The sequence below is a fragment of the Petaurus breviceps genome, unplaced genomic scaffold (assembly GCF_028583685.1).
Source record: "Petaurus breviceps papuanus isolate PSGF00001 unplaced genomic scaffold, PetGlider_PUasm1.0 186, whole genome shotgun sequence".
Classification (NCBI taxonomy): Eukaryota; Metazoa; Chordata; class Mammalia; order Diprotodontia; family Petauridae; genus Petaurus; species Petaurus breviceps.
Window position 1 is genome coordinate 51,350,131 of NW_027185798.1, and position 23,648 is coordinate 51,373,778.

The 23,648-nt window shown below is 33.7% G+C and overlaps 1 pseudogene; it reads right to left on the reverse strand.

Moving 5' to 3' along the window:
• The window catches only part of LOC138162256 (zinc fingers and homeoboxes protein 1-like), a 135,920-nt pseudogene extending 118,092 nt beyond the window's left edge, over window positions 1-17,828 (reverse strand).
• Window positions 17,829-23,648: the final 5,820 nt, after the last annotated feature.

Genomic DNA, 23,648 nt, shown 5'->3' on the forward strand with positions numbered 1-23,648 from the left:
CCTCTCTGACCATGGGTAAGCCACTTAACCCCAATTGCCTCAAATAATAATAATAATAATTAATAATAATAATGTAATGATAGTATACTAGCTTTAAATACTGTTACTGATATTTACATACATAGTACCATTATTCTCTTTAGATGAGAAACCTAGGTATTCATAGATGTTAAGTGACTTGTGCATCTTCACATGACTAGTATATCACATAATCTGTAGCTACACTAACAACTCACACCCATATTGGTAAGTTGGATGCCCAGAAGATGCCTGCTATTTCTCCTCAATATCTGTTGGGGGAAAGTTTCTGGTCTAATCCTATAACAAATTGGAGAGATGTCAGGTGTACCAGTCTTCATATTCCTGGTCAAATATGACCTTCATTGTACATTATTTCATGTTCAACAAGTTGACATTATTTTCATCCCACACAGATATTTTTGCAGAGTGTTTTAAGTTACATTTGGCTTATGCTCCCTGGTTACTAGTTTCTGGAGTGTGTACATAATAGGTGATAGAAAACTATCCTTACAAATTATTTGTGCTTTAATGACTATATAAATATAAAGATTCAACTCAGTTCAATTCAGTGCATGAAAGTTTAATTTATAAATCATTATTGTCGTCTACTACTCCTGACATGTAAATAATCATAATTTTTAACGATTTACTTGAGGCAATATGAAACAATGGTTCCATATAGCAATACTGAGCAATGGTCATGGAGTCAGGAAGTTATGGGTCAAAGTATTACCTCTGACAATGTATGATATTGTGTTATCAGGGCAAGTTATTGAACCTTTCAATGGGAACTCATGATACAGAAGAGTAAAAAATCAGCATCTGTGATAGAGTGAGTAACAAGGCAGGGAGTTTTTCACAATGATGAAATAATCATAGGTCAAAACTAGAGTTTAATGCCAACCTGCCTATCAAAAAAAAATTAAGGTATCTTTAAAGCATGAAACAGAAACACACAACAAGACATTTAAAGTAGAATTAATCTAAAAGTAGTATAATTAAATTTTCCTAACATGGAATCAAATAGATTAACATATTCAATGAAGGCATTAGTTTCCATGTTTTCTAGTCAGTAAACCAATGGTAATAAGCAGTTATGCATTTTAAAACTAATTCTCTAAATTAAATAAATTTCTAATTAACAGATTCAATTATAAACAATTAAATGTTAGCTAACAAAGATTACTAAGACCCCAGGGAGAAGGTGATATTAAAGTGACAGTGTATAGAAAGATCTAGCAGCCAAAAAATCTGCCCATTTGTACCTGAAAACTTAGGGGAAATCTTTCTTGAAACAAGGTTGAGGAATGCAAGTTTGTGAATTTTAGTTTGGGCTTTCCAACTACTATTTGGGGATTTACCTCCAGCATTGCTGTATTTCCAACTTACTTTCACTAGAGACATAACTCTTTATATCCCCTTAGAGGATTATCTTGTACACAAGCTTTCTTACCTTTCCATCCAAATGCTAATTAAAAATACTTCTAACTCCTGTGTTATTAATGTCCATCCTATTTGTATTCTTATAAATTATGGTAAATAATTTCAATTAATTTTGCATTTAGACAAAATGGGAAAGAAAATTAGTATGATGTGTTGTTTTGTGGAATATTTTGCTCCTGGTGCTCAAGACAGAAACTTCATAATTTTCTCTTGTTATAACAGGGTAAGTTAGAAGTAGAAATGTTATAATTGGACAAATGATATCTTCAGCACACATATGGTGACCAATGAGAGTAATGATAACCCACTCTTTCGGTGGTGTGAAAACTTGTCATCCTCTGAAATAGGGGCACCTTTCTCCCCTACAGCATGCTGTAGCATAAATTTAAAATTAATTTGATCCCCATATACGTTAGTGCATTTACCAAATTAATCCTAGTAACACTTTTTTTAAATTTATTTCTGTTGTAGAAAAGAAAAACAGGAGCAAGACGTGTCCTTTAATTCGGAATTGGCTGAACAAACCTTTATATATGAATATTAAGGGATATGTTTATATTTTAACAGATGGAAAATACTATGAATGGGGGGAGGAAAAAGAAGACTTTTATAAATTGAAATTCCCAAAGTTTAGTTTTTTCCATGTCACCAAAATACCTAATTATCTCATCATTTTCTTTAGTTAAAATACAAATTCCTTTTTTTGGTGATTAAAATTCTTCACAGCCTAGATCCAGCGTACCTTGTTTGGCAGCAAATAAAATGGCATTTTAAACCCAAGACTGGGAAGTTAAGATATCTTTATGAAAGGAACCATGTCCTGCTTCCTATATGTTACTAACTTTTTTTTTTTTCATGTGGGAGAAAAACAAACATAGGGAAACCCCATGTCTATGTGTCTTCTTTCGTGGAGAAAGACAATTAGAGCTAATTTGGGGGAATATTGATTATTTTACTTCAAAAATTACTTATCCAAGTATTTACCGTGTGGTAGCTGGATGTGTCCCTTTTGGGGGTCATATATATTTGAAGTCGCACTATTTGAGATTATAATTATAAAAAATATGGTAATTTGTTCCAGCTCACTGAAAATATGTAGTGTGAATTCAAATATATTTCAGGGGATTCATTATTTCTCCTAATTAGGTCTTAACTGTAAAAAGAAGGGAAATGACTGACACCTTAAGTTTTGCAAATTGTTTTGCATGCATTATTTCACGTGAGTCTCATAACAACCCAGTGAGGTTAGAAACTCCTCATTTTACAGGTAAAAGTACTCTACTACAGGTAAACAAACTGAAGCTAGAGAAGGCCATATAAATTACTTCCTCATAGTCATAAAGCTAGAAAATATCAGAGGCAATTTTCAAACTTATTCTGTCTGACTTCAAGTCTACAAATCCATATACTATTTTCTAACTTTTGGTAGAGGAATACAGTCATTTTCTCTATTAAAGTCATATGGAAATGTAGTATGGTGCAGTTGAAAGAATGATGGCTATTGCCTTGAAGACATGTACAAATCTCATTTCTCTTTCTTATTGCCTATGTGACCTTGGACCATACCCTTAAACTCTCTGGTCCTCAGTTATCTCATCTATTAATGAGAAAGTTTAATTTTAAAAGTCAACCTATAACCTTATACAATTATAATCCTGTAATTGTTTTGCAGGCATTCACCTGTGTCCAAATTTTCATAAACCTGTTAACCGTACTGTCCATGGTGTTTTTTGGCAAAGATACTAGAGAGTTTTGCCATTTCCTCTTTCAGCAGATAAAAGAAAACAGATGTTAGGTGATTCGCCCAGGGTCACATAGCTAGTAAGTGTCTGAGGCTGAATTTGAACTCAGGTCTTTCTGACTTCAGGCCCGTCACTCTATCCACTAAACCATGTAACTGCAACATAATCCTGCAATATCTCATTGAAAAATAGGAACTGCACTGAATTATCAAAGGATTTTCCAACAGAGTATATGTATATGCATGTATAAGCATATATATGTGCATTGTATATACATAAATATACATATATACTTATATATACATATAAATAAACCTATACATATATATACACATACTTATCCCTCTCTCTATATGTGTGTATATATACACAAATTCCTATGTGTGTATACATGTGTGTATATATGTGCATGTATATTCATGTGTGTATACATGCATGTATTTATATGGGTATATATGTATGTTTATTCGTGTGTATATACATGTATGTATTTATATGGGTATGTGCATGTGTGTATGTATGTATGTTATTATACTGTTTCCTAGCAGTCTTCTCAGCTTTGAAGTCATCATCACCATCATTCTTCAGCAGTCTTCTCATGCTAAATGATCCCTCCACTAACATAATCTTTTCCCTCTAATTGATTATTTTCTCCCAAGAATTCCATTTTAAGGAAGGATTTCTAGGCCATCCATGTTTACTCCTTTATCTCTCCCTCTCTGTGACCCTTTCCTGCCTTTCCAATATGGCTACACATAGGTACTACACAAGTCCAATTGTTCAGTTTCCTTGTATTTTACATTATAATGTAAGGTCATTGAGGACAGGAACTATCTTTTTGCTTGTATTTGTATTCCTAGTGTGAGCCCAGTATCTAAAACTTAGTAAACACTTAATAAATTTATATAAACATGATTTCAAGTTATAGATGAGGCATGGTTAGACTGCAGTTTGTTGAGAAAAAGAGATCTAAGGTCTTTTAAAGAATGGATTGTAAAGTGCAACAATGTTGACTCTGTATGAGTCAATAGTGCAATATGGAAACTAGCAGTAAATGTGATCTTGATTCCATTAGGAGGGACAAAGCTTGAAGTAATAAGTGATATCCCTGCTGTATTCTGTCCTGGTCAGACCACACTTGAAGGAGAGAGGGAGAAAGAGGGAAGGGGGAAGAGGGAGAGGGGATAGGAACATGTTTTGGATGTGATCTATTTAACTTGCCTCACATTTTGGATATTTCTGAACTATGTAAATGCATATGGAATTCTCTCTATCTGAAACAGGTTCACTTCTCTCCTTACCTTATCTACATCCCATCCTTCCATCAGAGTTTAGATTAAACACAAACTCTTTTAACCCTTAGTGATCTCTCATATAATAGAGTCACTTGGAACTTTTGGTCTATCAGTCTTTTTGTTTAGATTTTATATGTATCTTGCCTCCCCAGATAGACTGTAATATCTTTGAGGACAGAGACCCAGGTTGATATTTCTGTTTCCACAGAGCTTTGATGAAAATTGATATTCATAAATTCATTTGTTGATAACTTGATTAATATATATCTCTATTATAAGATATGAATATATGATAAACTCAGTTTTCTTCAGACCTTTAGGTCATGGTATGCTCATCTCCATGCCTTGGGTCATTCTAGTCCCCTTCTAAAAATGCCCTCCCTCTCTTCCCCTTTGAAGAGTTAAATTCTACTCATTATTCATGTTCCATTTCTTCCATAATAAGTTTCTAATTACTCTATGTATGTTGACGTCTCCCTTCATTTTTAAATGGTGAACTTCATTGTTCTCTTGGTTTTGTTGTTTTGAAACAATCTCATTCACTGAGTACCAATATGTTGCTCTAGTAAATATAGTAGGCCCTAGAATTAGTCTTTCCAGCTACAGGAAGTCACCTCTCCTTTCTCTGCTTAAATTCCTTAAGCATGCTTCTCTTTCATATTAAACTTATTTTTGTATGTACCTTATTTTTCTACTATATTTAAAGGTTTTTTTTTATTTAAAGGTTTTTTTTTAAGGTGAAAGCATTCATTTTATGTCTGTATTGCCCATAATTCCTATAAGAATGCCTTGACCACTGTAGGTCAGTAAATGTTTGATAAATGAATATTTCTTTTTTGTCTCTAACTAGAAAGTGACCTTCCTGAAGGTAAAGACTCTGTCTTCAACTGTTCTGTCACCTATGGAACAAAATATAATGCTAACGAATTATAAATTGTAAGGAAACCATTATCGTTTAATTTATTGAATGAAATAAGAAGCTTTTAGAAAGTAGATGAGGGAGGGGGTGGCTAGGTGGCACAGTGAGTAAGAGCGCTGGCCCTGAAGTCGGGAGGACTCAGGATTAGTTCCGGCATCAGATACTTAACACCCACACACAAAAAACTGGCTGTGTAACCTTGGGCAAATTACTTAACCCCAATTGCTTTAAAAAATAAAAAGAAAGTAGATGAGAATTATAGAAGACCCTAGTATATGCCCTCAGATAAAACATTGTTATTCACACCCTGATTTGGGCCACTTCCCATATCCTGCCATTATAGGACACTGTAGCTGACAGTTTTGTAGCTGAAGTTTCTTCCTTGGCACTGCAATGGTAATATAGAAAAGAAGTGTTTTAAGTTGAAACTAAAAGCCATTATATCAATCACTTGTTTGAACTTGAAATAGTGGAGAATTTCACGAAAAAGAAACCAAGTGAGATAATGCCCTAGATTTTAAAATGGAACTGGGCCCAGTAGCTTCCCTGAAAGTCTACAAATCTCAGGTAGCATCAGAGGCACAGATTGTTAAAGAGATATCAGGGAGCCATTCAATGGAGAATTTAAAATGCAAAAAATAACAGTTTAAATCCTGTTCTCAAGTGATCAGGTAATAGTTCTTTAAATAACTGTTCTAACATGACCTTTGGGAGGGACAGATTGATTGGACAGCCACATTCATAATGAAGACAGTATTAAAAAGAACAGAAATGAATGCCTAAAAGACTAATAATCCAACTGTAGGATAAGGGGAGTAAAAGCTAATGGTTCCACTATCAAAACAGTAAAATACCTTCTAGAGTAACATTTAAAGAATATAGTAAAATTGAAACAGATGTGACCTGTGGAAGAATTAGTAACTTAAAAATTTTGGTTTCTCAAATGAGGAGATAGAGGAACCATCCACCAACAAGATGTCTCACATTCACATATTAATTTCTTTTTAAAATTCATAAAATTATAACAATAGGGGCACTGTAACCTTGTCTAGTGAACCTCTATTTTTTTTTTAATATCCACTAGGGCATTTAAAAAATAGTTGCTACAATACTACCTAAATTAATTTACTTATTCAATAGTGTGGTCATCAAATTATCAAAGCATTACTCAATAGAGCTAGGAAAAAAATTATGACAAACTTCATCCAGAGAATTAAAATATCAAGAATTTCAAAAAAATAAATTAAAAGAAAATATGAAGGAAGGTAACCTTGTGGCAACAGATCTCAAATTATACTACAAAGCTGTAATCATCAAGAATATTCAATACTGAGTAGGAAATGAAGAGGAACAGATTAAGTACACACTTCATAGAAGTTAATGAACATAGTAATGTAGTATTTGACAAATCCAATGATTCCAGCTGTTGGGGCAAGAACTCACTAATTGACAAAAAGTGTTAGAAAATCTGGAAAGAAGCTTGGGAGAAAGTAGGCATGCACAAATATCCCATACCATATACCAAAGGAAGCTCCAATGAGTACATGATTTAGACATATGGGTTACAGCATAAGCAAATTAGTGTAGCAGAGAAGAAATTCCCTGTCAGATATATGGAAAGAAGAAAAATTAATGTCCAAACAAAAGATAGAAAACTTCACAGGAAATAAAATTAATATCTTTGTTTATATAAAATTACACCATCTTTTTTGTACAAGCAAAAACAATGAAGCTAAAATTAGAAGAAATGTAAGAAACTGGAAATAACTTTTTCCAGGAAGTTTTTCTGATAACTTTTTTCTTTTCTAAAATACATAGGGCAATAAGTCAATTTTGCAAGAAAATAAGAAATATTCCCAATTATAATTAGTCGAAGGATATGAATAAACAGTATTCAGAGGAAGAAATCAAATCTATCACTAACTTTCTAAAAATATTCTCTAAATCACTAATAGAGAAATGAAAATTAAACAACTCTGAGGAACTGCCTTATACCTACCAGATTGACCAATATGACAGAAAATAAAAATGAGAAATGCTGGAAGGGATGTGGGAAAACAAGTACACTAATACACTTGGTGGAGTTGTGAGCTAGTCCAAACATTCTGGAAAGCAGAAGACCATTATAATCAGCATATCCTTTAACCTAACAATATTACATGTACAAAGATATTTACAGAAGATCTTTTTAAAAATAATAAATTAATTTTTGTTTTTCAACATTCATTTATGTAAGATTTTGACTTTCAAATTTTCCACCCCTGCTCCCCAAAATGGTGTGCAATCTGATATGGACTCTACTTATGTATTCATATTAAAAGTATTTTCACATTAGTCATGATGTAAAGATGAATTAGAACTAATGGGAGAAACCATGAGAAAGAAGAAACAAAAAAAAAAAGGAAAGGAGATCAAATAATATGCTTCCATCCACATTCAGACTCCAAAGTTCTTTCTCTGAATGTGGATAGCATTTTCCATCATGAATCTTTTAGAGTTGTCTTGCTGAAAAGAGCTAGGTCTATCAAAGTCAGTCATTGCACAATGTGATTATTACTGTGTAAAATGTTCTCCTGGTCCTGCTCATTTCACTCAGCATCAATGCATATAAACCTTTCAAGGTTTTTCTGAAGTTTGCTTGCTCATCATTTCTTATGGAGTGATAGTATTCCATTACATTCATATACCACAACTTGTTCAGCCATTCTCCAAATGATGGACATCCCCTCAATTTCCATTCTTTGCCACTAGAAAAAGAACTGCTATAAATAATGTTGTACATGTGGATCCCTTTTTCCTGGGTTTTGTTTTAATGATCTCTTTTGGATATAGACATAGAAGTGGTATTTTATAGCAGATCTTTGGGTGGAAGCAAAGAACAACAAACTGGAGATGCCCACAAAAAGTGAAATAGTTGAACAATTTATGTTAAATGTTAAAGAATACTATTGTGCTGTAATAAACATTGTATGGGACAATTTCAGAAAACCCTGAAAATAAATACCTAAATGAACTGATACAGGGTAAAGTGCGCACTAACAGCAGTATTGTAAAGATAATCAACTTGAAAAGACTTAATTCTGATTACTAAAATGACCCACTATTGGGGCGCTTAGGTGGCACAGTGAATAGAGCACTGGCCCTGGAGCCAGGAGAACCTGAGTTCAAATCTGGTCTCAGACACTTGACACAATTGCTAGTCGTGTGACTTTGAGCAAGTCACTTAACCTCAATTACCCTCCAAAAACCAATAAAATGAAATAAAATAAATACAATGAATCACTATAATTCCAAAGGACTTACATTAAACAAGTTATCCCTCTCCACATAGAGAATTGCTGCATGCAGAGAACAGGTTGAAGCATTTTTTTTCCTTTCTTTCTTTTTCTTGCTATTTAGTTGTTTATAAGAGAACATGGTAATGTGGAAATTGGTTTGATGTGACTATACATATTTTTAATAAGTTTTGTTTTCTTTGCCTTCTCATTGAATGGGGGAGGAAGAAAGGGAAAGAAGATAATTTAAAACTAAAAAAAATTAAATTCCCTGCTTTTCAAAAAAATTTTCCTTATGTCAACAAAAAATTTGCATCTTGCAGTCTCCACTCATTGATCCCCATCTTGTTTTCTATGAACAAGCAGATCAAATTGAATTCCTCTTCTCTGTGGAAAGCTTTCAAATACACAAAGACAGTTAGCATGGCATCTTGGAGTTTTCTTTTCTTGTTTCCTTCAATCAGTTCTCAAATGAAATTGAGGTCCTTCACCTTTCTCTTTCTCCTCCAAATTTCCCTAACTGGCTTGTCATTGAACTTCATAAATCATGCAACACCTAGAACTGAATAGAGTATTGCAGATATAGTCAGAATGGATCAAATCATAGTAGGGACAAACATCTTTTTCTTTATGGAAATTTTGAATGATTCAATACTGTCTAAAATTGCATTAAATTTCTTGGCTAACACCTTTCAGTGCCCCAATGCTCCAGTACACCTATAATCTTATCAATGTGCATAATCCTTCCAGTGGTGCAGATTGCCACCCATTCATGGTTTCCCTGACTGTATACTTTTCTCTCCTTCATGTCTTCAATAACTTCAGCAAAGCAAATCCATCCACTGTTCTTGTGGATTTTCCTCACATTTTATTGATATTGCAATGGTACCTATGGATCACATAGAAAATTGGTCAAACATTCTTCACCCCCACTATGTGACCAGGCCTTCTTATTTGGTTTTAAATTCTTTCATGGTGAACCTGTTGGTCATTTCTTCTGTAGAATCCCTTGCATGAAAAATGTTGTAGTTTACTGATGCCAGTGAGTCACCTCACATTTGCTTCTTGTGAGATCCTTTATTTCATTTCTACAAAATATTGTTCAAAAGTTGTGATGATCCATTCTGTCCTACAATTAATTAATATCATGAGAAAAAAATCAATGCTAAAAAAAGATTTTCCCACTGAAATAAGCTGACTCTTTATCCATAATGTGATGTTCGAAATGTTCCACAATTATTTAATTTCATGAGAAAAATATCAATGTTAGAAAAAAAAAAGATTTTCCCGCTGAAATAAGCTGACCCTTTATAATGAGCTATAAATTTATTCAGTGAACCTGAATATAATAGTTTAGGCAATAAGCATTAGTCATTCACTTCTTTTACCTTCTGTGGGTATTGAGGCCAAATTCTTTTGTGTAGGTATAGATTTCATTAATTAGATTAGTTGGTTTTCCAGGGCTTTTGCCATAAGAGTAAGCTCATCTGAAAACAGGAATATCTGGAATATTTCTTCACCAAAAGTAACCCCTTTTGTCTAGTACTTAACACGTCTTCCTGGAAGATGGAAAAAAAAAACCAAAACATTTATGAACATTCAGTTATATTTTTATTTTATATTGTCATTTTGTTATATTACCTTGGGCTACCCATGAGCAATTAATATTTCTTCAATTATTTAGATTTTACTTTGGTTGAGTGTTTTCTAATTGTATTCACATAAGGCCTGTGTGAATTTTAGCAGGTAGACTACCAAGTATTTTATGCTATGAGTAGTTAATTTAAATGGAATTTGTCTTTCTGTGTCTTCTTGTTGGATTGTGTTGGTTATGTACAGAAAAGCTAATGATTTGTATAGGTTTATTTTATACTCTTCATCTTTGCTGAAGTTATTAACAGCTTCAGTTCTCTTTGTTGTTCATTCTTAAAGTGTCTCTAGGTAAAATACATGTCAGCTGCAAAAGAAAAAAGATGATAGTTTTTCTTATAGCCTTAAATCTATTTATCTAGCACTTACCTCTCAACTGACATCCAGATTTACATTTAGACTGATGTACTAGACATGTCAAATTGGATATTCTGTAGATGTCTTAAACTCACCAGGCCCAAAATTGAATTCATTTTCCCCTAAAAGCCTCCATCTTCCAAATTTCCCTATTAATGTCAATAATATTAATTTATCCCTGAATGTTAGCCTCCAGGCTCTCAAACTAGGTATCATTTTCAAGTCTTCATCCACTGTCTATCAAGCTTCATTCCCAGTCTGCTTATTTTACTCTGTATCAGTTCACGTAAGTCTTTCAAAACTTCTTTGTGTTCATGATGCTTGTCATTTCTTATATCCTGGCAATATTCCATTATTTATGCATATACCACATTTTTTTACTTATACATATATTATCTCATTTGACCTTCAAAGCAATTCTGTGAAGTACATACTATAATTATGCCCACTTTTCATATGAAGAAACTGAGGCAAGTCACTACATTACTTCCCTTGGGTCACATAGCTAGGAAGTATCTGAGGTTACATTTGAAGCCAGGCTTCTGGACTCCTAATTGGATGATGTACCTCCCGTGTAACCTGGCTCCTTCCAGAAACTATCTCTCCCTACATCACCCCACACGCTATTTATCCTGTGCTACTCTTCTGAAGATTTAAATCCCCACCTATTTATTTGTTAGAGGATGAAAAAATTCTACCTATGTAAGGCTCTCTAGTATGGTAATTCTCTTTGTGTCCCTGACATCATTCTCTCATAACTTTGAGCGTATATGTTTATTTCTACTGTTATTATCATCAAATGTGTTGCTTTGCTTCTTCTGTATCTCTCCATGCCTTCCTTCCAAATTACCACATTTTCCAAACAAGAAAAGCTTTGAACTAGAAATCAGATTCTTTCGGGTTTTGTTTGCTGTTTTTATCTTTTTAAAATAAAATAAGAGTATCATTAAATTCTTGGACCATTCTTTGATTTCATTGGATAAAATATTTGTCTCACATTACAAACTCCATATCTACTTTTTAACCTAGTGGCTAATTTTTGTTCAACTGAATCTCCTGGTTTTTTTCCCTGTTCTACACCCACACCCCCCCCCCCCCCACACACCCACCCAACCCCACCCAGCCCCCCCCCCCCCCCACACACCCCCCCACACACACACACACTCCTTTTATATTGTTTTAAAGGTGCAATTCTTCTTTCCTAATCCAATTTATCAGAATTCTGGCCCTTGTCATCTGACTGTAGAATGTTATTTAATTTATATCATCCATGAATTTAATCAAGAAACTTACTTGCATTAATAAAACAAGTGTTATCTCACATTACACCCTGATGCATCCATTAATAACCTCCTCCAATATGACATTAACATTTCTCATCATATTATTTTTAAACCTCTAGAGGGTCTAGATACTAGAAGATCCTTATGCTATGGGAAAAGGCAGTGTATTCTCTAGTGTTGAATAAAAATAACTTATTTCCTCTTGACTACATAAAAGCAGCATCATTATTCTGAGTTAGCTTTCCTTCAGTCAGTTTTCAGTCATCAGCTTAGGCTATCATTTCACTTTCTTGGATTTAAATGAACTGGATTATTGAGTAAAGATAATAAACTTACTGACAATCAATGTTTTTGCACACTCAGGAGTTTTAATCATTCAGTATTTCAAAAATCTGGTTTTATACTATCTAACATGCATTGTTTGCCACTCTTCTCCAGCAGAAAAATTCTGTTCCTTAATATGGTCTATTGGCTGTCCTGAAAACCAAACATTATTAGTTCTTGCTCTGTGTTTTTGCTCACAGTCGTGGCAAATAGCCTCTTTCTTTGGTATGCCCAGTTCCCTTTCCTTCATCTATATATATATATATATATATATATATATATATATATATGTCTTGAATAACTTCCAAGTCCAAATTCAAATCGTATCTCCACAATGAAAACTTAGGTTAACTATTTCACTCCTGAATGGTCTCCTCCTTCTTATAACTTCCATATCATTTAGGCTATAATACATAAGTTAGCACTTCATTTAACACTGGGTGGTGTTAACTGAATATAAAATTTCAGAAGGATATTAATTGTCGAAGACCCAAAAGGCTATGGAAAGGAATGGGGGGGGGGGGGAGGTATAGTCGATCATAGTTTATACTAATGGTGACCCACACAAAAAGTAGCATAAGTGAAATCATCAAGAAAATGTATAATGGTAAGATTATACACACTGAAGTTCAGAAGGCTGAGAAGGACACCACTGCTAGATTTCCCACTGTGCTTTACTTTTCTAGTATGTTCATATTAAGAACTTTGTAAGCTGAAGTAAGTTTTCTGATGACAGAGAATGTAATGATTTCTGTAACGAGTCAAATATTAACATCCAATCAATTCATAAATCACTATAGCAACAAGAATTTATGAAATATTTACTTATGTGACAGGAAGTCTAAATGCCAGAAATCAAAAGCAAAAACAAAGAGAACGTGCTCTAAATTTACCTTATGAAGTATTTAGATTCTAAAGGGACAGACAAAATTAATACAAATCAACATTTTGAAATCCAAATAGTAGTGAGATTCTGCAGTTGAATGGGTTTCATAACTTGGTCCTGGTAAAATGTTTTGGGTCTATTCCTTGCAAAACATTTTTGAAAGGAAAGACAGAGATAAATTTAATTTTCTTTCTTCTGGAACTTCCTAAAAGACCTAAAGGTCAATTAACTTTTTCCTAATCAAAGACTTAAATGATCTTTTTTTCCAGTGGTCTTATTACTTAATGAAAAACAACAATGGCATAGTAAACAACTTAAAAGAAACATCAGAAGAAATTGAATCACTGGTAAGGTCTATTTCGTCAGAGAATATATTTTATAATCATTTACTTTATTGACCATCTGTTACATTTATATTCTCCTGATTATCTTTAGATACTATGTCATAATTTGAGTGTGAGACAAACAGTATCATGAAAAGTATATGCATATATAGTAAATATATATAAAGTATATAAATATGTACTTATACTTTATATTTTAAGTATATATACTTTTATATGTACTTTTAATATTTAGAAAATATGAAAAGTATATAAAAGCATATGTATATGATTATATTTTTCATGATATTTTCCCTTGATAATATATGGTGTATATGTTTATGTTTGTGTATGTGTGTATAGACTTCAATGATTCTGTATCTTACGTGAATTTCAGTTTCATCTCTTAATCAAAATCAGCCCTTCCTATGATGCTTTCTTCTCTCAATATGATTTAATACATTTAAAAAGTATGAAATAACCGCCCTTCACATCCTGAGGGCAAATCTCCTATTCAAAAGACAAAATAATCTTGAAAAGCTAAAAACAAACAAAGATAAAAAACACCAATCCAAGATTCTAATGGATCTTGGTTGTTGTACCCTGTGTTGTGGTAGCAAGTAAATGCCAACAAACTTCACTTTACCAGATGTAAGGCATTTATCCATGAATATTTGCCAACTTGGCAATATTAGTTCTAGCTTAAGTCAAATGTTACTTATAGGATGAGAAGCAAAAACATTAGTATTTAAAATGTGAACACTTATATGAATTATCCATATGTACAAGGTACATTATAACAGTGAAAGAGGCTCAGTTTGGGAAGAGAATCCTTCTGGGTAAAGTGAGAGGACACTGGATTCTGGTGACATGATGATGGGGGTCATATGTCTAGTGCATAGAACCTTCAGAAAAGCAATATTCCCAATGCCACACTAGGTTAACAGTTGGAGGAAATAATTTTTACCATTAAGGATTAAGCCAGCTTTTACAATCCATTTGGGGAATATGCTTCAGGCAATTCAACTTTTAAGAAATGGTTGGATCTGGGCAAAAAAGGGGAAAAAAGACAGCAGGAAATGCTTCATTTTTGTCCTTTGTCTAGTGACTAGCAGACAACCTGATATATGGGATGCATGTAATACAAGTTATACGAATTGAATTTGAAATTGAAAGGAAACTTGTAGGTTTATAATTCTCCTTTGTTAACCCTGACAGTAAGCTATAAATTTCAGTGAACTTACTTTCTTTCCCTTTCCTTCTTCTTTCCATATCTTTTCTTCAGTGAACCACTGCAGGCCTCTCCATGACAGATGTTAGATAAATTCTAGGTTGACTTTGAGGAATTTGATTTGAGAAAAGGACTTGGTATCTTAGCCCCTATCATTGGATACGAATGAGAAGAAACCAGGATCCACGAGACATACAATGTCCTTGCTCTCTCCCAATTTACATACTTCTAGGCTTTACTAGAATCAGCTCAAGATTAAAAAAAAGGTTTTATTAATAATAGCTAATATCTATATAATTTATATAAGATGTTTTACATATATTATTAATGTATTTGATCCTCAAAGTAACCCTGGGATGGCTTTGGAGTCAGGTACCAGTTTCTGGTTACTTTGGGCAAGACATTTCATGTGTCTGGACCTTAGTTTCTTCATTTGATGTAGGAGGGAATAGAATTTTTATAAGAAGAAGGATCATTTCATTTTATTTTTCATATTGCTAAAACATAACACACAGTAAGCATTTAATAAATGAGAAGGTACTACATATTCATATTGTCCTAGTGGCCAACACTTTTTACAAATATTATCTCATTGGTTCCTTACAATAACCTTCAAAGCAGATGCTATTATTATCCTTATTTGTAAAGTTTGAGGAAACTGATGGAAAGATTAAGTGACTTGCTCAATGTCATACAGCTAGTTTCAGAACCTAGATTTGAATTCAGGTCTTCCTAATTCTATGTTCTACATTTTCTATTCACTGAACAATCAGCTGTCTTGATAAATGTTCAGTCCTTATTGCTTGACTAATTAATTGGGCTAGATGTCTCCTAAAGTCTTTTCTAATATGCAATTAAGCTTGCCTCTAATTGTTTTATTTTCCCAAGGGAAGATATCACAGGGAAAGAAGTCTAGAGCAGAGATACTGGTCCAGTGGCACTGACCAGGGTGGAATGACTTGGTCAAATCTATCTATTAGGGAAATTAATTTGACAATTGTGTGAAGGATGAAATGATGGAAAGAAAGGCTGGAAGTGGGGCGGCTAGGTAGTGCAGTGAATAGAGCAGTGGCCCTGGAGTCAAGAGGACCTGAGTTCACATCTGGCCTCAGCCACAACACACACACACACACATACACACACACACACAGACACACACAACTAGCTGTCTGACATTGGGCAAGATTACTTAATCCCGATTGCCCTCCAAAAATAAAAAAGGAAGAAAGAAAGAAAGAGAGAAAGAGAGAAAGAAAGAAGAAAGAAAGGAGATGATTTGCTAGTTATTATAATAACCTAGGTAAGAGGTGATAAGGGCCTGAACTATGATAATGGTTGTATAAATAGAGAGGAGGATATGTATTTGAAAGATTACTAAGGTAAAAATTGTCAAGATAGGTAAAATGAATGAAGTATAGCTTCAGTTCCCATCCCCAATCTTTACTCCCCCTTCCTACTGTGAATATTCATAATATTAATAAAGTTCTTTGTATTTATCTAGTTCCAAGGTATTGAGAACACAGAAAATGTCTTTTGAATGAATGAACAGATGAAAGTTCTATTTTCCCTTTGTAAATAGGCTTGTGGTTCTAAACTTATTCTCTGTGCTATGGAAGGTCAAGTACAAATGAATGTTGGGAACTAACTGATCATTTCCTTTCCATAGATTCATGTGCTATCAGTCATTTAAAGATCTTCTCCCAACTCCAATAACCTTCAAGTACGCAGACTCTCAAAGCTGAGTATCTTGATATTAGGGGACACTTTAAAGCCCTTGCCATGACACTATTTTACAACTGGATGATACTGTGACAGTACCTTGGATTAATGGTTACCATATCATCTGCTAACTCTTCAATGATATTCTTTAAACCATAAGAATTTGTCCTGGGTCCACAGACAGATTTTACAGGGTCCATAAACTTGGATGGGGAAAAAATTTATAACTTTATTTTAATTAATCTTGTAGTGGGATTTAGCATTTCCTTTCATTATGAATGTAGGTAATGAACCACAGGAGTATGAAGTCTTGCCAGACAGCCAAAATGATCTGAGGCAAACAAATAGATTTCTAACCCCTGCTTTGAGGGGGAAATAAAATAATTTTCTACTTTGCTTCAGTTCAATCTTGGCTATGATTTTTATAGCTAAAAAAAAACTATCACCTGGTCTACGTAGTTGACTAGGTGACAGTTTGTCATGCTTTTGTCCAGAATGCCTATCCCCCAAGACTTATAGTCCTATCTGTCCACAAGGCACTTATCCTGTACTAGTGAGGGATTCAGGTTAAAGCTGTCTTTGTTAACCTATGATCTGTCCTTTGCCTTGTGTATATTGCCAAAGTACCACTTTTTTTTCCTCTGGTCACCTTAAGAAAACATCTGTAAAGTATTGCTCTTTCAACACCAGTGGATAAAAAAGAAATATCTCTAACAACTGACCCAGCATAGTATAAATTCTTCAGAAAATGAGGCTAGTGAAAACCCAAGGGAAATAATATCAAGACTCATAAATATCTTTGAACTATTTCTCTCTAAGCATTTATTTAAAAAGTAATATAGGAACTTTCAATAGTTAAATGTCATGCTGGATGATAGGGTTGCTGATGTCATGCTAATGTCAGAAATGAGTGGGGATATTTCTAGGCATTTTAATATGTGTGTGGATGTATACAATGTATTCAAAGTTATATGCACATGCATGTGTATGTATATAATCATGTGTGTGAATTTCCTACATTCAGTTATCTCTATCTATAGTAAACATTCTCCTTATATATGATGAGATGACTCAAATGATTGAAGCTGATGTTTGACTGATCTGTAATATTCTGAGGACTTCAAAAAGTGTTTTTTTACCCAACACTCTCTCCCACTGGAGTTTACATTTTCTGTTTTATCTCTAGGAGTGAGCTTGGTGACAGACACACATTGAAAGTCTGTGAGAAATGCCATGGGAGCCATGGGAGCTCTTTAACTACATTGAGATGCAGAGATGGCATTTGATTCCTAAGCATCGATGCTGCCTTCAGTTTGGGAGAGCCTGCAGTGTATCTGGAAAGAAGACCACCAATATGCATCGTTCAGCCATTAAAAGTAGGATCCTATTCATGGAATAAACATATTGAAAGATTAGACTCCTGAATAAGCTTCTTGCTATTAGCATACCTACAATCTCCTGATTTTTAATGGTTTTAAAAAAATGGCTGTTCCTTTGACAGAAAGATGTGGAGCAAATACATTCTGAGTTTGCTTTTTTTTTCTGAATGAGTATGTTTTCCTCTTGTCCTCAGTCACTTTAGGCCAATTTGTTTTGACACTCTATAGTCAGCATGTTTCTGATTATATTAATGTAATGTCTGGCCTTATATTTTAATGAAAGAAAAATTAAGCCAGTCATTATAGACTATAATCAAAAAGCAAATTTTTATAAGGAATGTTGTACATTTAAAATGTATACAAATTTGTTTGTAAATTATCTAGTGTTAATTGAAACATTGCTGCATTCCTTCCACTATTAGAACCATCTAGCTTTCAAAGTTTCTCCATTGTTGAGCTGCATAATATTAATATTATGGGGACATCTTGTCTTTCATTCTCTGGTTAGCTGCAAAGTAATTCATTCAGTGGTGTGAAATTAAGAAAGCTACCAGAAATGAATATAAAAGCCAACTAGCAGATTGGAAGAGTGATAAAAATGTAATCACCAAGGCCCACAAGATAAGGTGCTTTGTGATGTCAGAGATGTGAATTGTTGATGAAGTTTGAAATCATTCCATTTTGCACGAGAGTTTTAAACTCATATGAAACAATTGATTTAAACTTGAAGCCTTTGAAGTACAAAGAATTAACCTCACCCTCTAGACAAGATGCTTAAGGTTAAATATAATAGAAACATAAATCTTCCGCCAGTCTTATTAAAGGAGAAATATCTACAGCATCTAAGCTAGATTTCTTTCAACCCAAAACTCTCATTCTGAAATGCTAGCATTCTGACACTGTGACAAATTGCTGGGACAAATGCTAAATAGTTAAATGGACAAGTGATGGATGGCCTCATAAGCCTTTCAGGGCAGCCTGTGTAAGATACTAATTGGTTCTGTGAAACTGGTTTTAGTCAATAAATTCACTTGAGACATTTTTTTGTGTGTGTGTTAGACATCTTTAAAGAATGCTGTGCTGTAGGTGACAAACCATTTGCCACACATTAGACCACCAACAACTTTATTTCACCCACTGTACCAGGTATGTCTCTTCTCAGATCTTTCCCCCACACAAACACTAACATTTATTATTAACGTCCTTGGGTTCTGATTTCTTTAATGCTCTCAGTTCTACCATTGTGCTTTCCCAAGTGCTTTTTCACCAGTTTCAAAATACTTCTGATCTTTCCTTCTGTGAAGAGTCACTTATTTCATTCAAAATCTAAGTCATGAGATAGTTTTTAAAAAATCTTAATTTAAAACAAATTGTACAAAGCTTTTTGCTTTCTAAACTAAAATGAAATATCCAGATGTTATCACATAAGTAAAAGACATTTATCTAGGTTTCAATAAGCAAGTTCCCTCTTTCCCAATCTTTTCTTTTTAAGAATAAGGGCTTCTGTGATATTCAGAATAAATTTAATTCTGTCTTTTGATCTTGGAAAGGCCCTGATAATATGTCTTTAAGACTGAGAAGGTAGAAAAGTTAAACCTTCTCCCATGTGCTCCCTAGCTAGGCCTAGAAATCTGGTGACTAACAGAAGAGGGCTACATCCCTCCAGTGGTGGCCTAACAAAGTTCCTCCTAATTCTTTCTAAAATCCTAATTCTTTCTGAAAGGAAGACAATCTCTCATGTTTCCCAAACTTTATCGATAAAAACCTTGCTTCTTGGTTCTAAACATATTTGTGTATCTGTCTTAATGTCTTCGGAATCTACTTTCTGTACCTGCATTAGCACCCAGTGTTCTTGCATAGAGAGTAAATAATTAATCTTTTCTTTTGGCTCTTCTTCCATACCACCTCTATACTGTTAAAAAAAAAAAAAAACTACTTGTTTGGGAATGAACAGGCAGGCAGCTCCACTCAGCCACTCTCTCTGAGTTTAGTAGAGAACCCATATATATATATTTCATTGTTTTCTAATGTCTTCCAAATCCAATCCCACCCTCAACAAGATTCAACCATGTGAACTTCCTGAGGACACAGGGCTGTGAGTTCAAAGTAAACAATTAAACTCAGTTTACTTAGTGTAAGGTGAAATGACAATGAATAATTAATGGATAATTCTTTAACTTCTTCCAAATTTGAATGGAAAGGCACAGCAATACCCTTCTTAGATAACTTTGTGAGTTAGTAAAAATTAATCTGCTGTGTCCATATGATAACTATAAATGGTTTCGTTAGAAAAATAAATGGTAAATTACAGCCAATTCCATACAGGGTGATATAAATGAGAAAATGAGTCATACAAATAATCTTATCTCTCAGCGCCAAGATCAAATAAATTATTTATTCTGATCATGATTTGTTGTATGCACAGCCAATAATCCTGATTGTACATAGTTTTAATTCAAATAGACAATTACTCCATCTTCTACTTTTCATGACCTCAAGATCATGAAATGGTATAGAATGATCCTAGTGGAAGAAATATTAGAAAACATTTAGTCTAACTGACTCACTTTTATAGGAGGCTAGTAAAACCTAGAGGTGTGACTTCTGCAATTCTATATAAGTATATAGAAGACTTCTCGGAGGAAGGACTAGATATGTCCATCTCTTTAAGGATTCAGGGATAGGCCAAAAAAAAGTTATTTTCTTTTCTTAATTTCCCCTTTCTGAGACTCTTCAGTAGTAGACACTGTAATATACTCTGCTTGCTTCTTTTACCCAATCATTTTATAGAATTTATTGTATCCTGCTTTTTGCCTCAAACATAAAGAGGCCAGTGGTTAGCTAGAGATACACCAAAAAAATTTTAATTTGAAGAGAAAGTCAAACTTCTGCCTGAGTGTCAGAAATTTTATCTATTTGGGGGCTCAGAACTATTGTGGCTATATTAATAACTTTTTGTCTTATATAAACTCCATAAAACACGAAAAGGGACCATGTGGACCTGAGGTTCATTATATTTCCTGAGTTGGAACTGAACTATTTATTGGAACAAGAGGAGGCTGCTTGAAACTCTGTAGAGAAATAGCAGAGAGAGAAGAGGGAGGTGGCCAGAGAAAAAGATCACCCTCTAATTTGTTCTCCAGAAAGAAGATAGGAAAGGACTGGAAAGGATTCAGCTCTTTCCCTGTCCAGTAGAGGGAAGAAACAAAAGACTGAATAACAGAGGCAACTCTACCATCCACAGTGATTCTCAGCAGTTTTATATACAAAATAAACACGAATTTCAGAGAAGGCAATGAACAACTGGGAGAATCAAGAAAGGAACCTTGTAGAAGGTGGTGCCTGAACTGACCCTCCACCAGATATTCCAGGAAATGGAGGTGAGAAGATAGAATATTCTAGTCATTGTGTGGAAGGAAGAGATTTTGTCTAAGGACAAAGAGGTGGGAAATGTAATGTTTGTTCTGTAGTTGGCTCCATGGAACACACCTTCATGGAGGTAATAGATGAAATCTTCTTTTTTCTTTCACATTTTGATTCTAAACTTTATTTTGTTTATTATTACTACCTCCATGGCATTATTCTAGATAAAGTTCCTTTACTGAGTGCTGATGGAATAAGCCTATACCTTGTTAGACCTTTAATGTTAACAAAAACACAATTATGGAGGCATTTCTATTGATCATAAATTATTCTAAAATATGAAAGTCACTGTGAAGCCAATAATATGTTACATAGTTGCAAGTAATTGACATGTTGAATTTTTTATTTTGGGAATTTCCATAGAACTGCTACCTTCTATCAGTGTATAGAACTGAGGTTAATTAAATTATAATACTGAGTTACAATAAACCCCTCCAAAAGTATTTAGAAGACTAAAAAGTAGAACCACAATATTTTAAGCAATTAAGGGAGAATCCAGTTAAATCACCTCATTTTACAAATGAAGAAATTGAGGCCAAGCGAGATTAAGTAACTGGCCAAAGGATATAGAGGAAGATACCATCATCTATATCTATCTATACCTATACCTATACCTATATCTATACCTATCTCTGTCTCTATCTCTATATCCTCTCCCCTAAGGAAGTTAGCTAGCAATAAAGGTTCAGTAAAGTCATATTTGTTTTGAAACAATTTATCAAAATGAATCTCTAGCTCCTATGTAGCATATAAAATCTAGAGAAGTTCCATTGTTCTCTAGAGTGAATTCATATTATTAAATGAACACAGTTAAAACATAATAATTTTAAATGAATAAATCTAGGACTACTGGTATATTTCTGATGAATCACATAAGCATTTGATTGTGAAGAACTTCGCTAATAACAGACCATAGCATTTTTCAAATGTTGTCTCATTCAAACTTATAACCAATCTTGGATCTGGTGCTATTATTATTTTCATTTTACACTTGCAGAAATTGAGGCAGACAGAAGTTAAGTGAATTCACAGTCTCTGTTTCTCTATATCTCTCCATATATAAATATATAATACATACAAACATACATATATAAATGAATGAAATCAACTAAATGGATAACTGAGTAGTCCAAGCCAAATTGATTCAACTGAAAAAAAAATATTATGGATCTATAAGTAGAAACTAAATTTTATCCCTAATTCTGACTCATGTTTTTAAATAATAGAAGATTTAATCAGTTCCATGAAAATAAAGGAATCTGCTGTTTTGCTCAATATAATTGATAATGTCAATCATTTTGATGGAAGAATAAAACTAATCAGTCTTTTTTTTATTCCCCCCCGCCCGTGTTGAATGCACAGATATGGAAACTGAGCAGCCAATTTGAAATTTGCTTTTTTCCTAGAGGCCCAAGCAAAAGTAGTGAAACTCTTAGAATGGCAGAATTAGGAATCTGATCAGGATTTATTGTAGTTTATAGCCTATTCCCTTTGCCCAAAATTCAACACATTATATGAGTTTATAAGAATGTTAAAGGAAAAGTGGTATATAAGGCAGAAACCTGGGTTCTAATATAGTTCTCTGATATCTATAGTTATAGGACAGTCAAACTTTCTGAATCTCAGGTTTCTGTTTGGCAAAATGGGCAAACATTTTTTACCATATATTTTATAATTGCATTTTGACAAAAGTCTCTTGTTCAGCTTAAAGCACTATAGACTTGTAAGTCTCTTTTCTAAGATTTAGGGCATATTCTATCCCATACATAGTTTACTGTCAGGATCATTAAAGTTAACTGAAAATTTTTGACAGCTCCTTTAATTCCATTCATGTAAGTAACTACATATACAAAAACTCCCATTACCAATGCAAATTGGGTATCATTTCTATAATTTAGATTCTTGAAGAGTTTCCTGGAGATGATGTAAGAATACATACTCATGTCAATGTAACCAGTCAGGAGGTCCTGGGTTCAAATCCAGCCTCAGACACTTAATACAAAACTAGCCATGTGACCTTGGGCAAGTCACTTAATCCCAATTTCCCTGCCCCCCCCCTCCAAAAAGAAAAAAAAAGATTTGTCTTCCATAGAGGTAACTGTCTTAATCTGATTATCAATCACTAAGCAATAGGTTGTAGCAGTAGTAGGGGAAAGAGGCACATACATACATAGATAGACACATATACACATACATAATACACATTTATAATAGGACAAATGTTGAGTAATTCTTTCTTCCTAATAATTAATGAAGAGGTTAGCTGTGTTCTGCATTTTGATAGAGGTAAGGTGTGTAGATACTCATTATCCAATTATCCTCTAGGTTATCTCTACTCTAAAACTTACTTTAAAATTGAGTAGGTTGCTTCCCTCTGG